Genomic DNA, 15,378 nt, shown 5'->3' with positions numbered 1-15,378 from the left:
TTGCTCAGAGCAGAGCAGTCCTGTCTTGGTCAGAGCCAGACACTTTCTTGATGCTTGCAGATGCCTTGCTGATGAAAATTCCCTGAATGCTGTCTCCCTTCGAGAGGTTTCTTCCTTTCTGCCTTTGTCAAATACCCCTTGAAATGACGTTTTTGGATTAGAAACTGCATTATGCTGACACTTCTTTTCTTTTCTTTTAGTTAATAATCTGTAGCCCTGTAGACCAGGTTATTTTTTTTTCCGCAATATATGTATCCTTTTTGTATTTTTATATTTTGCCCGCATGTGTTCTTCCCCACACTTGTATTTCTAAAGATTGTTGACTCTACTAAAATTTGAATTGACTAATCATTGAGCAATCTGAGCACCATGTGATTCTGTGTCACAGATATTGCTATTGACTTTCTGTATCATTCTCCTGGAATGCTTAGTTTTACTGATGTTAGTATGTCTGAATTTATTTCATCGTCTTGGGCAACCCTTGGTGATTATGTATCTCTATAACTTGCTTTTGCCTATTGTCTACATACCTTTTAGCTTGTGTTTGCAATAAATCTTTAAACTATATTCCTGATTGGAGTTGGTCATGCTGTCTAGAGTATTGGGGGTGGTGCTGAAGTAATTGTTGATGGTTAATCACACATCTTTCTGGGTCCAAAGGTCCATCGATCTTGTTGCAAATTTAATTGCTGCAGACAATGCAAAATGCATCCACAAAGCTGAAGGGGATGAATATGCATTTGACAAACAACATAACCACATTTTGGAATTATAAAAGGAGTCATAAAATACAAGACTGCTCCAACAGCAAACACTTGTCAGACATCTTAGATGCAAGGTTTTGCCAATATTACACAGTTCTTCAGTGAGGAGCTGAGAATATAATTTGATTTATTTTTCCTACAACCCAGCCCCAGTATACACCTGACATCTTTAGAATATTCCAAAGAAAGTAAATGTTCAGAAATTTGCCCTTTTTTCAGTGTTGGCTTAAAAGGGTCAGATCCATGCCAGAGTTTCATCATATTCTCATGGGATACATTCACAAATCACTAATCTAAATAAGAATCATTTGCATAGTCAATGACTCTTCTGAATATCTGGAAGAAGATCCAGTCCTCATTACAAATGTTTGTAAAAATGCTCATAGGCCATCATTGCACCAGTTTTAGATCACAGTTCCTAACCATGTAATGCATCAGAGTCAGTTTATGGCATGGGCAAAGTGGGTAATTGCCAAGGACACAACCTTCCTGGAGCCCCTAGCAAACCAATAATGTTGTCCATAAAAACTGATTCTTTTATAATTTAATGACAGAGCTTGCCAGCCTTACACTCACTGGCCATGGGCAGCAGTTACAATCAGATAATAATAATTCAATCTCTCTCTCCTTACTTCAGCTCACCTCTCTTGTGGTATATCCCACTCTCCCACTTCTCTCTTTCTACTTCTCAATGTACCTACTCTATCTCTCTACCCCAGCCTCTCTACCTCACTTGGTCTGCCTCTTCTCATCTTCCTCTCTCAATACAACCCTCCCTACCCTGTCTCTCTGCACCTCTCTCATGACCTCACCATGATCTGTGTATACCTCCACATTAATACCACTGTACACCTCTCTCGACATCAACTCTCTGTCCACCTCACACATCTCTCTACATCTCACTTTCTTGTTTCAATCTCATCTGTCTCCATGTCTGTTTCATCTCCTTTACCTCTCTCTCTCGCTCTCTCTCAAACTCTTCTATCTTGTTACCTCAGCTGTCTGTCTCTCTGAAGCCTAACTCCTTTTCTCTATCATTCCTCTTTCCTCAATTTCTCTATGCTTCATCACTATCTATCTCACCTCTCTGTTTACCTCAAGTCTCTTTCTACCGCATATCTCTCTCACTGCCCCATCTCTTTCTATTAGACCACCAATTTCACCTCTAAGTTTATCTCACTAGTTGTTCGCTACATGACTTCTCTCTGTCCTCCTTTTACCTCTAATCCATCTACTCTTCCTCTGTCTCGCCCCCATTAATTGCCTGCTACCTCTTTCTCTACCCCTAACCTTTTCTCACTCTGGATTTACCTTCTCTCTTTCTCCCTCTTTCCCTCTCTCTCTCTCTCTCATCTCTCTCAGTGTCCCTTTCTGTATTTTAACACAACCTTTCCATCTTGTTCTCTCTTTAACCTCAGTGGCTCTCTACCTCACCCCCTCTCTACACTTTATCAACCCTACCCTTCTTTCTCTACCATATCTTTGTTTCTTTCCTCACCTTTTTCTTTTTAAATCTCCTCATAGCTCTCTGTACGTTTCTCACTGCTTCACTACTCTCTTCCCTTACGTAGCTCTCTACACTTCTTCTCATTTTGCCACTGTGTCTACCTCAACACTGTCTCTGTAACTCATCTGTATTTCTCTTAGTACAGCTACCTCATTCTCTTTCCTCTCATTTTTTTCCTGGCTCCCTCACCTTTCACTCTTTACCTTATTTCTTTACTTACCTCACCTATCGCTTTACCTCATCTCTATTGTTCATCTCCTGCAAATTCAATTCTCTCACAATACATTCTCTTTACATCTGTCCTCCCGTTTTTGCCATCTACAGTTTCTCTTAATCAACAGAGTCATGCATTGATATCTAGTCATAAAAGTGTGTCCATAAAAAGAGTAGAGGGTCAAGGCAGAGGAAGAAAGATTGGCTGAAAATCCTTAGAGGGGTTCCTTGATTTTCACTGTTGTGGATTTGGAAATAAGGATTTATTTTTGATTACGAAGACACTTATATCTACAATTTCAAATGACATGTGAATATCCTTTCAGGTAATATTATTCACTATCCCACTAAACACACACTTAACATTTATCTATTGGCACTACAATAGGTGTTAAATACAAATATTTACAATATGTACAGAAGGCCTTACACAGCCCTTTGCAAATGTTTATGGCCCAGTAGGCAAAAAAACATGGGAGAAGCCAAACTTGACTCCTGCCTCAAAACGGAGAGAACACTGCAGGGGCATCAGGTCTAAAACACACAAGCACCTCAGGGGGAAGGGGAGGGGGGCACCTCAGCCGGAAGATGGTATTACGCCACTGCTCCTGGAGGGGGCAACATGCCCACAGCGATGTTCTGGGGAGTGCAAAGCCACAGTCTCTCAAGTGGGCAGTTTGCCCACTGCTTGGTCCTGGGGAGTGCAAAGCCACAGTCTCTCAAGTGGGTGATTTGCCCACTGCTTGGTCCTGGGGAGTGTCTGAGGTGCCTGGGGCGAAGGAGATGCCCACCCTCCTGTGTGAGCGGGAACGGGAAACACGCTGAGGGGCTGCTGGGAGGGTGGTGCTGGTAGGGGAGGTGGCGGCTGTACCTGTTGTTGGGGTGGGCACAGAGGTGTCTGCCACCGCCAGGGAGCTTCCATCGGAGGAGGAGTCGCTGTCACTGGTATCCCCTCCTGTCCCCGTCGTGGTGCTCCCCTCGCCCTCAGTCCCACTGGTGCCTTCACCCTCGATGGATTTGGCCTCATGGGCCATGTGGGATGCAGCTCCCTTCGTCGCTGGTGTCTCTGCTCCTCCGCCAGATGCTGCTAATGCACAAATGGACAGGATGACAAAACAAAAAGGGGGGGAAGAGACAGAGGATAAGCTTGGTCAATGTCAGCAACAACACTACCGTTGGCATACACAACACTCAGGGAGCTGCCCTATGCACTAGGCCATGCCCAACAAGGCACTAAGGTAGACAAAAGCCCATGGGGTACACTGCCTAACGCCAGAATCTGCACACCTGACACCCACAGGACCCTGCCCAGTAGTATATGGCCACTAACACCATTGGGTTTGGAGTGCTTCAGAGCCTGCACACAAGGGACCTACCCTGCCATGACCGCCATTGCCTAAAGGCACCCACAGCCCACATCCCCCACCCAGCTAGCTCCTAAAGCGTGCAAAGTCAGGATTCAGAATCTGTACTCACCCCCTTGTGGCTGCTGTGATGCCCTCAAGCGCCCATCCAACTCTGGATAGGCCACCGCCAGGATGCGGAACATCAGGGGGTTCATGGTGCGACAGGCACCCCTTTCACGTTGGGAGGCCAGTCCCAGCTGGGCCTCCGCTGTTTTCTTGGTCCAGCGGCGCAGGTCCTCCCATCTCTTGCGGCAGTGGGTGCTCAGCCTGTGATAGACCCCCAGGGTCCGCACCTCCTTGGCGATGGCACGCCAAATAACTTTTTTCTGGTGGGCGCTGACCTAGAGGGAAAACACAGCAGAAAAGGAAATTACTCACCCGTCCGGACCGGCATACTCATTGCTCCCCAGTTCCCACCCATGCCCTGACGCACATACACTGAACACCTTTCATGCAGCACTGTCTGGAGGACAGTAGACTGAGGTGTACTGGGATAGGATCCCATTCACCAGTTTCTCCAACTCCTCCGCAATGAAGGCAGAGGCTCTTTCCCCAGACACTGTAGCCATTGTCACTTCCAGACTCAGGTAACAGCAGCACTTGCAGTGTAGGTCCTCTCTTGTTGACGGTCAATTAGCAAGTGAGTGAATATCTAGAAAATGGCGGTGACGTCCACGGCGGTGCGTACCGTACCCGTCGGCGTACATCGCCATTGGCTCCTTGAACCCATAGGGCCCAATGATAACCAATGCGAAGTTGCGCAGTGGTCATCGACCCCCTACCGCGACGGCGCACAACGCCAGCGCACTTACCTCATTTCCACTTGTCCCTCCTCACAGGTCAGGCAGCCGCCATTTCAGGGGGGCACATGGCATGGCACCTAACTGCGTCACAGTAGACATTGGCCCATCAACTGACTCTCTACTTCACATACTGCTTGTGTGACCTAAATTCAGCAAAAGTTGTGCATTGTATATGGAAATATGACCTTCTGCTCACCATTCTCCTCCATAGGCTACAATCGCTGAGGCAGATGATGAGATGGTGGCATCCTCCGGTGTACAGACCCCTGGTGAACCTGTCGACAATGGAGGACAGACACATTATCATCACATACAAACTTGATCGTGCCATCCCCCAGCCCACAGGAATACCCCCTCTAGTGCAGGTTCTGTCAGTGCTGCATTTCCTGGCAAGTGGTTCCTTTCAAACTACAGTGGCCATGACATCAGGAATGTCTCAGCCAATGTTCTCCAAAGTGTTGTCCAGAGTGTTGTCTGCCCTGCTCAAACACATGCGCAGCTACATTGTGTTCCCCCAGGTGGATGATTTGGCCACAGTGAAAACTGACTTTTATGCCCTGGGACATATTCCCAACATCATTTGTGCCATTGATGGTACACATGTGGCATTTGTTCCCCCCTGGGGAAATGAACAGGTTTACAGGAATAGAAAAAGCTATCACTCGATGAATGTGCAGATGGTGTGTTTGGCGGACCAGTACATCTCCCATGTGAATGCCAAATACCCTTGCTCTGCGCATGACGCCTATATCTTGAGGAATAGCAGCATCCCTTATGTGATGGGTCAACTCCGGAGGCACCGGGTGTGGCTAATAGGTGAGCCCAAGGTCCCCACCCACTATAAGTAGGTGTCTGGGTATGGGGTTGTCCCTAAGGGTTAGTGTGGGTCTAACAATTTTCCCTTGACATTTACAGGTTACTCTGGTTACCCCAACCTCTCATGGCTACTGACCCCAGTGAGGAATCCCAGGACAAGGGCAGAGGAACGTTAGAATGAGGCACATGGGCGTACAAGGAGGATTATTGAGAGAACCTTTGGCCTCCTGAAGGCCAGGTTCCAGTGCCTCCATCTGACAGGTAGATCCCTGTACTACTCACCCAAGAAGGTGCGCCAGATCATCGTGGCATGCTGTATGTTGCACAACCTGGCCTTGAGAAGTCAGGTGCCTTTTCTGCAGGAGGATGAGCCTGGAGATGTTCTTGTGGCAGCGGTGGAGCCTGTGGACAGTGAGGAAGAGGAGGCAGATGAAGAAAATGTGGACAACAGAACAAACATTATACAGCAGTACTTCCAGTGACACACAGGTATGAGACTGTAACTCAACTTTACTTTTCAGTAATATTTTGGACATTGTACATGGCAGCCTCTTACCTTCTGTCTATGGACACTGACTGTACCCTTTGGATTCTCTATTTTCAGATCTGTGTGCCCCATTCTGGCTCCCGCTATGTGTACTGCTGCCCACCAAAGGTCATCCTGTAGTATATTTCACTGAACATATACGTTGCAATGCTTTGATAATGTTGAACTAATACATTTTTCGATTCATGACACTGACTCCAATATGGTATTTGTTTCAAGGGTGTTTATTTTTGTGCCAATAAGTATGGGGGTATGTGCAAGGGGCTGGGGTGATGGTGGAGGAATGTCCAGTTAGAGTCCAGTCTATTGGTATCACAGGTGCATTGTCCAAGGGGACATAGGAAGTGGAGCAATGACAGTTTAAGGTGGACACCGTGACTGAGTGGGACAGAAGGGTGACAATCAGGAGAGCCCTATTTCCTGGCGGGGGTCTTGGCAATGTTCTCTGCCTTCTGCCTGGATGGCAGGGACCGTTTGCGGGGTGGTTCTCCTCCTGCAGGGGTTGGGGTGCTGGTGGCCTGTTGGTCTGTGGCAGGGCCTCCTGTCCACTAGCGCCGGTGGAGGTGGAAGGCTGTTCCTCTGGTTTGTTTAGTGTCAGGCGCCCTTTGTTGTGCCACTGCCTCCCTCATGGTCTTGCACATGTCAGCCAGCACCCCTGCAATGGTGACCAGGATGGTGTATATTTTTGTTAGGTCCTCCCTGATCCCCAGGTACTGCCCCTCCTGCAGCTGTTGGTTCTCCTGTAACTTCTTTGCACATATGGTATTTATTTGATATTCAGGGGAGTCTAAATTGTGAACTAACCACCTAAATTTGGTGTCATCCCTTGTGTGGGCCCACCTGTTGATGTCAAACTATCTCTTGGCCTCAAATGCCGATTTGTTCCCAGAATTGTTTATGATATCATGTAAGTTGCTTTATGGTTAGATTGTACTCTGCCTTTAACTAACCCTTATGACACAGTTTTATTTGTTTATTAGGAGCTTAATACATGATTTTTAAGTCCTTGGTAAACCCTGAGAGATTATTCCTTGTTTTGCATTGCCTCTGTATATCCTGTTCTTGCAACTTGGTTCGAGTGTCTTGTGTTCCTTGCTGGTGACCGACAAATGATTTCATAATTATATTCCAAAATGGGATTACTGCTGGATCTTCACTAACCAAACTAATTGAACATAGAAGATTCTTCCCTTTATCTTGTTTCCAAACTCCTTATTCGACTTGAGAGTGGACATACCATTTTATTCTGAGAAAAAGTACAATTTCCTCAACCCTGGAAATTGCTCTATATTGTTCATTGGATTTTGCTTCTCGCTTGGTTTTTACAACGTGCAGGTAATGAGCACTTTTACTGCTAATTAATATTTGGAACAATGCTATCTGCTTCAACAGTTGTGGGGATACTAGGATGTAGTTGAGAACTTTAGCGGAACCGTCCACCATATGAATTGGTTTTGCAGATATAGCAGGCTCCATTTGCCCATTTAAATTATTCAGTCCCCGGACAAAGATGCTTTCCCAGACATTTGTGTTACTTCTACCATTTTTTGTAGAATGATGTACCATTTGTGGTATCTTGTGCAGCAGTTTTACTTCATACATGTGTAGAGCTTGCAAAAGTTCGAATGAAAATACCTCATTTAAGTCCCCTGTAGCTATAAAATCATGATCTGGATAAGTTGTTTGTTATTAGTTTAAATAATTAAGCAGTGTGTCTTGGGCCTATTTGTTTCTGACTTGGTCTGGTTGCATGTATGCATTATAAAGTATTACTCCTGAATTATGACCATTTTGGAACTCAGTATCAATCCCATGAATGTAATTTTACTGTATCTCAACCACCGACCAATTAATATGTACCTTAGAAGAGATGCATGTAGCTAAACCATCCAAGAGTATTCCATGCTCCTAAAGATTAGCTGGTGGCTTTATCATTGTAAGGTACCATGGTAGTACCATATCATTTTTCACCCAGATTTCCTGCAGACAAATTAAAGAGAATTAATTGAGCCATCTTTGTATGGTGGGATCTGCTCTTAGTTGACTTGCTCCTGCCAAATTCCAGCTGACCAGCAGTAGCTAGTTGTTGATGTCTTGATTCTTTCCTGAGCCATTATCTAGCTAATGCCTGGCCAAAGTTGAAGATAGAATTCCATGCAACTGCCTCCATTATTTAGGCTTGGATTGTAAGCTTCTTTATATAGTAAACACAAGCTTTATTCGGTCAATGTAACCATCAAAGCAGCCATTAAGAAAACTATTTAAAATACATAAATAGTTAAAAACATAGGTTAAAAGTAATCTGAAAATTGCAATAAAAATGATCACTCCCACTTCAAATATACAGCATACTCATTTACAAAGATTTAAAATTCTTAAGAAAGCGAATACGTATCTACCAAGCAGCCACAAGGAACTTGCTAACCGCAGAAATTAAAATGGTTGAAGTGTCACTTTTGAAAATCCTTGAAACAGTATGACATTGTCTAATGCCCAAATTCTGGCAAATTGTGCAAATCCACTTACGCCAAGGAATGAAGTATGCCGGGCAAAAGAACATAAAATGTTCAGCAGATTCAGTACAGTTGCAACAGGCAGGACATAAGTCGGATGTTAAAGATGGTCCCCATCTGCCTGTTAGGTCCAAAATGAAAACAAGCATACAGACTCTTCCCCAGTGTATCCGGTATAAGGTCTACATATGGTTCAAATTCCGGGAACCACTTAAAAGCAAGAAATTGATCAGTCAGCCGACCATGTGATGTACAAAGGAAAAGATTGTTTTTTACATAAGACCAATAAGCAGCTTTTAGAGTAAATTTATGGTTTCTCCCTAGATTTTGTGGATTCTCCCAATAGCTTTCAAGCCCCAGAATACGGAACCATTTTGACACATGCCTGAACCATGGAATGGATACTACATTTGGTCTTCTTAAAAGGTCAAGAAGGGAGTCCCTATATACAATGAGCTTAGAGGTGGTCCAAATCCTTATCCAGAAAAGTAGGGGTCTCAGGGCTATCAGATCAGCAATACGATTAAACCTGAGATCCAAATAAACCGGGATCAAGGGTGTGCTACGAGGGCACGCAAGTAAAGCCCTAGCAAAATTATTTTTGCCCACAGACAATCTATTGCTGTTATAAAACCCCCCTACACCTCGGCATCATAGGCGGCTGCGCCCTGCACCTTAGCCAAATAGATCTTGATGGCCGGAGATACTTCTTTTGTTACAGAGCTTTTATAAAAACGCAGAATAGCGCCTGCCCTATGCTGAAGAAGTACCGCACTTTTACTGATCTGGTCCTCCCATTGTAGATTATTTGAGATCCTCACTTCCATGTAGTCTATTGAGCTGACCTTACTTAAAGGGGTCCCATCTAGAATGATAGTACATTTCCTAATTGGTCCTGGGCTAAACACCATTGGTTTAGTTTAGCTAACATTCAATTCCAGGGCAAAGTCTGCACAATATAATTCCATGTATCAACAAGAATTTGAAGACCCACAGGGGTCTTAGAGATAAGTAAAGAATCATCTGCAAAAAGTAAAATAGGAATTTTCAGAGCGTTTAGGGAGGGGGCATCGTTCTGACAAGTAGACCTTGCTTGTACCACCTCATTTATAAACGAGGTAAATAGGGTTGGGGCCAAAATACATTATTTGCGAACCCCCCCTCTGGATGGGGATATGTTCTGTTAATTCTCCCTGGTTACCCCATCTCACCTGAGCATATGTATTCTCATGTAACCGTTGTAATAAATGAATTATGTTAATAGGAGTACCCATTCTATGTAACACTTCCCATAGTTTTTCTCTAGGGACCATGTCAAAAGTGGATCGAAGGTCCACAAAAATGACATACAAATTTTGCTTGGCAAGGACTATATATTTCCAATATAGAAGCATCAGCCTGAAAACCTGGTCTACCGTACTGGTTTTTGGGCGAAAACCCACCTGTAGTGGGGATAGCACCTGATGATTTTGAACCCAGCTTAATAGCCTTCCCAAAAGCTGTTTAGCAAAACAATTTTGGAGATTGTAAATGAGGCTAATAGGTCTAAAATTAGCAGGGGAGCTCACAGTGCCCTTTTTATGGATCAGAATTATTTCAGCCCCTTTCCAAGTGCTCGGAATTTTGTTCGAAATCAAGTTTATGTTCCAGGACCATACTATTGGTTCAGATTTATATAAATCCCCCGGAATCTTATCCGGCCCTGGTGCTTTGGCGGATTTGAAGGAGTTGATTGCTGCTATAGTTTCCTCCAAGGTGAAGATAATTGGATCTTCGTAAGTAGAACATTCTAGTCCTGGTTTATCCAGAGAATAACTCACTCTAACCAACAGCGGGGAAGAGGAGTCGTGAGTTGGGAAATACAAGGTAGGGCATAAAGTTTGAAAACGTGACTCACCTAGCTCTCAGGTTGAATATGGTTACTCGCGGTGGTCTTACCCCCTCTTTATCTATTAGACAGTAACTTCCAGAATGTCACATTGTCATTAATTTTAATTGCATTAAGCAGGTTTTGCCAGACTGAATCTTCCCAGCTTTTCTTTGCTTGTATTATTACGGTATTGTTATAGACAAGTCTAGCTGGTTGTATTGCCCCCTGGGAATGTGTCGTAATAGCTGTTTTTAGAGCAAATGTTGCCTCAGAGCAATCCTTATTAAACCACACATTGGTTTTAGGATTACCATCAGGATGCTGGTGCTGGTTTTTTTTTATAAAAAAAAGTCTGTAGTTGCTTCAACAAATCTCCATGAATGCCAAAAATAGGAATATCATTAGTTTCATACTTCTCATATACATCCATTACATCAACAAATAACTGATAAATCCCTTTTATCAAAAAGGGATTAGACTGCACTTTTGGCCAGCAGACAGGAGAGAAACTATTATCCAGCAGTGGTGCTGGAACCACAGTACGGTGGTCATTCTGTGTTCTCCTAAATGCATCACCGTGCATAGTGAGAAGCAAAGGATTATGATCACTCTCATAGCATGGGTCCACCTTCATATCTTTTAGGAAGGGCTGTAACCTAACATCCACTAAGATATAATCAATTACACTGGTGGACGTATCACGCTTAAAGGTCGGCACGATACCCAAATCAGAGGGAGTTCGGCCATTACAAGCCCTAAGACCATATTTGAGACATAAGGATATCAACTGCAAAGCAGCACGGGAACGAATACATCAGTTGTTTTTTCATTAATTGTGGGATACCCCAAAGTTCGTCTTCTTCACCGATTAAACCACTATTTAAAGAGGAAGGTTCAAAGTTACAATTCATATCTCCAGCAATCACTAAATTCGCCAGAGGGTGTAAGGTATCCAGAAATTCAGACAACTGCGCCAAAGTCTGAGACTCTAATCCCGGTGGGACAGATCGAGCATAGACATTAATTAGAGTAATCTTAAAATCTTGGTCAAAAGTAAGTTTTACTCCCAATAAATCAAGTGAATCCATTTTTAACACAGAATGATCACACTGTAGTCTCTTGTTTAACAATGCCAGTAGGCCCCCTATTTTAGCGCAAATTCGGTACAAACTTAACTCCATATTTATACTTTGGTGCTAGACCTGTCTGTACGTGAAAACCTACCTTGCGCTAATGACATGCAAGGTAGGCGTTCCCGTGTAAAAAATGACTCTAAGGCATGTGCGCCTTATTTATCCTCTGGCGTCAAAATGACGCACAGGAGGAGGCGGGCCTTAAAATATGGCGCCCAGCCGGATTTGCGCCGTTTTTTAATATCTGGGTCAGGGCAGGTGTTAAGGGACCTGTGGGCTCATTTCCATGGTGGGAGACCCCAGGGACACCCCCTCCCACCCTCGCTCACCCCTGGAGGACACCCCTGGATGGAGGGACCCATCCATGGTGAGTGCAGGTAAGTGCAGGTAAGTATCATTTTATTTTTTTATTAAATGGCATGGGGGGACCTAACTTGGGCCCCTGTACAAGCCACTGTGCCCAATGGCCATGCCCAGGGGACAGAAGTCCCCTGGGCATGGCCATTGGGGAGGGGGGCATGACTCCTGTCTTTGCTAAGACAGGAGTCATTTCCATGGGGGTTGTGCGTAAAAAAAATGGCACTAGTCAGGTCAGAGCCAATATTTTTTACTCTAACCTGACTTGCACCATTTTTTGGCGCACAACCTCCAGTCTTCCCTTAGTCTCTGCTGCCCGGTTACTGTCATTTATTTTGACGCTAACCAGGCCTCAGTGCAGGCTAACGTCATTCCATTAATAAGGTGCCTGGCTGGCGCGTTGGAATGGCGTTCGCCGGCGGTAAACTTTTTGACGCAAATCTGCGCTAGTGCTGATTTGCATCAAAAAGTATAAATATGTGCCCAAGACTCCCAATGATGTATATCCTTATCAAATACTCCGGTTTTGACCATCGGGGACACTGTTAAATGTGGGTCAGTATGTAGTCAATCAGTTGCTGGTGGTATAAGGGAGGATTTTGCTACCGGAGCTAAAACACACTTTTGAGTGGAAGCTAGGCCTTCTAGGGATAAAGATGAACCAGCGGTTGGTGCGTATGGTACAAGTCTAATGCCAACCCCTCTCAAATCCCTAAGATAGCTAGTATGTGATTCAAAATCCATAAGTTTAGCCACCAGGAACCTATCTACAAAACAAATAGAGATAAAGTCAAAGTTTGAACCATGTTGACTATGTCTGCCCACCTCGAGGATATCAGCACGAATAACTGAGAGACAATTACGCTGAGCACCTAGCCAGTAAATAACCTTATTTATCAAGGAATCATGGGTTTCCAATGAACCAGAGGGCAGTTTAGGCACCTCAGCCATGTAAGTGGTGCCACCTTTGCTCCTCAGTCCATGGCCCCGTTCCATGTGAGCTGGCGGTTTAGTGCTATTGTGAACTACCACATCAGTAGGGAGCCTTTGGGCCTTAGTAAAGTGTGCAAAGTAGCTTGCAACCTCAACAGGCACCTGATTGCAATCATCCCCTTAAGGGCCCTTAACAGAATCCGTCGACTGAGCTTGAACAGGCCTTTGGGACCCCAAAGGGTTCCTATTTCTAGGGGCTATACTGTACTTCCGTCTTACAATTGCAGGCGCAAGCTGAGATCCCTCTATGCAAAAAATAGATTAGTTTTTTGGGGGAAGGGTGGTAACGGACGTCAGAGAAGGGGTGCCTACTCTCAACCTTGAGTCAGACAGGGTAGTATTCTCAACCCCATTTAACCCGCCATCTGGCCTCTGACACTTACACTCGGGGTTCTGTGCCTGTCCCCCATTTAAGATGTCCATCAGTAAAAGCAGCAGACCCTTAACTTCATCCACCCTCCGAAGAACAGTAACCAAATCAATTCCCTCATGTGATGGTGGTAATCTGTCAATGTCATTCGGAAAATTAGTTAAAACTTTGTCATCAACAAGGTTCCGACTGGAGCACACGCAGAGGGTCCCTCTTCCTCTGTTAAGGGGCCAAACCAATTTGTGCACAAAATATTGGGAGTCACCACAATCACTGAACTTAGTGGGGGTGGAGAACCTCATTCCCAATAGGAGAGACACTGCTCGCACAAAGAACAGTAACCAAGTCACTGGGAGATGTTATAGTCATCAGGGGAGAAGAATTTGTCCTAGGGACTTGAGGTACCTGTTTTGAAACAGTCTCAGCTCGGGAATTAGATGATTGCGACTTCTTTTTAAATGCGTCCGGAACTTTTTTCTCGGATGTGCTGCTTTTTGTAGACAGTGGTGGGTTAGAATTACTTTTCAAAATAGCCTCCACCTCTTCAATCAGAATGTCAATGTCATCTAGGGGATTATTCCTTTTATGTATTGAAGAGCTTGCTTGGTTACTTGGCCGTTTGTAAAAATTCTTATGCCATTCGACAGAGCAGGAATTTCCACAGCTTTGCGTTTCCCCATCGTAAAGTAAAATTATAGATAAGATAACAATATAACATAAAAAGATCCCTCAATAGACTTACTTCTGAAAATGCGATGCCCAGCCCAGCCGCTTTGGGCGATGACGGGCGAAGACGGGCCCGTCTTGGCCTGGTCTTTGCCCGGGTGCATGCCCGGGCGTGTCCCGCGCAGCGGGATTGACGAGCGCTTTAAGTAGCGCAAGAGGCAGGGAAGCCTGGGGGATGGAGTCCCACCCCAGGCAGCAAGATCAGTTCCAGTGTGTGCCACGCAGCAGGATTGACGAGTGCTTTAAGTAGCACGAGAGGCAGGGAAGCCTGGGGGATGGAGTCCCACCCCAGGCAGCAAGGTCAGTTCTGATGTGTCCCGAGCAACAGGATTGACGAGCGCTTTAAGTAGCACGAGAGTCAGGGAAGCGTGGGTGATGGAGTCCCACCCCAGGCAGCCAGGTCAGTTCCGATGTATGCTTCTTTATGTTTGAATACTCCGTGGTTGAGTAAAGAGCTACCTTGCCTATCTTGGACTATAGTGAAGTTTCCCTATTTCCCAATTTTTTTGCTGGGCTCCCAGTGCACCTCTTAATAGGTATACTGTCTTTGTTTTCACTTTGCTTGAGATGATTTTCTGTTTGTCACTGAACCATGTCAGGGGTATCAATATAACCCACGAGGACTAGGAGAAATAAGCAGTGTATTTCTCCTAGTCCTTGTGGGTTATATTGATACCCCCGTCTAGGAATACTTTACTTCCGGACTTAATGATGTTAGCTATTTCTACCTCATAGCAACATAGCAGCCCCCCTGTATGATGCTCATGCTTTTACTTAGCAGAGTATCCTCTCCTTTGGGTAGTTAATCCATGGCTCTCTGCTAATCAGATTACTGGATGCATTGTCAATGCCTCCTTGAGCCCTCATACTCACTTTTATTTCCTTCTCCTTTCATTAAACTCCCCTGTGGCTAATACATTGTTTGCCCCACATTTACATTGTTTGGATATGGCTGCACTTGTTCAGTGCCTATGTGGACCAGTCTACCTTGGCAGGGTTCATGATTAAACGTATCACTCTCCTCCTATGTGGGATTACCCGGCATCCAGTTCTGGCTTTTCTGACTCATTTGTCTAGAATCTTGTTGCATTGTCGATAAATTGATGATATTATTTTGCTTCCTGTGGCCCACCCACATTATTATCACCATTCTACCTGATTTCCCTAGCTGCCTCAGAATTTATTTTACCTGCTTTATGCTCGAGTTCCATCATCAGACTTAAGTCACATTGACTTCCTGGATTCAACGTCTCCACCTGATTTAAAACCTGGGTGGATAGTTAATTTAGTCTGGCTAGCGAGTTGACAACACTCTGTATGGAGGTGCATGAGTTGTAGTAAAATGTAGGTGCCACACAAA

At 44.7% G+C, this 15,378-nt stretch overlaps 1 long non-coding RNA gene across 1 annotated transcript; it reads right to left on the bottom strand.

The window, feature by feature from the left end:
* Positions 1–4,903: 4,903 nt before the first annotated feature.
* On the bottom strand, positions 4,904–14,232 carry LOC138283333 (uncharacterized). Its single transcript, XR_011201196.1, has 3 exons — positions 14,035–14,232; positions 5,792–5,911; positions 4,904–4,968 (listed from the first exon to the last, which is right to left on the bottom strand). It is a non-coding gene; the product is annotated as an uncharacterized lncRNA (long non-coding RNA).
* Positions 14,233–15,378: the final 1,146 nt, after the last annotated feature.

This window comes from Pleurodeles waltl, chromosome 3_1 (genome assembly GCF_031143425.1).
Source record: "Pleurodeles waltl isolate 20211129_DDA chromosome 3_1, aPleWal1.hap1.20221129, whole genome shotgun sequence".
Taxonomy (NCBI): domain Eukaryota; kingdom Metazoa; phylum Chordata; class Amphibia; order Caudata; family Salamandridae; genus Pleurodeles; species Pleurodeles waltl.
The sequence above is the reverse complement of the archived record's forward strand: the minus strand, read 5'-3'. Positions and strand labels throughout refer to the sequence as shown.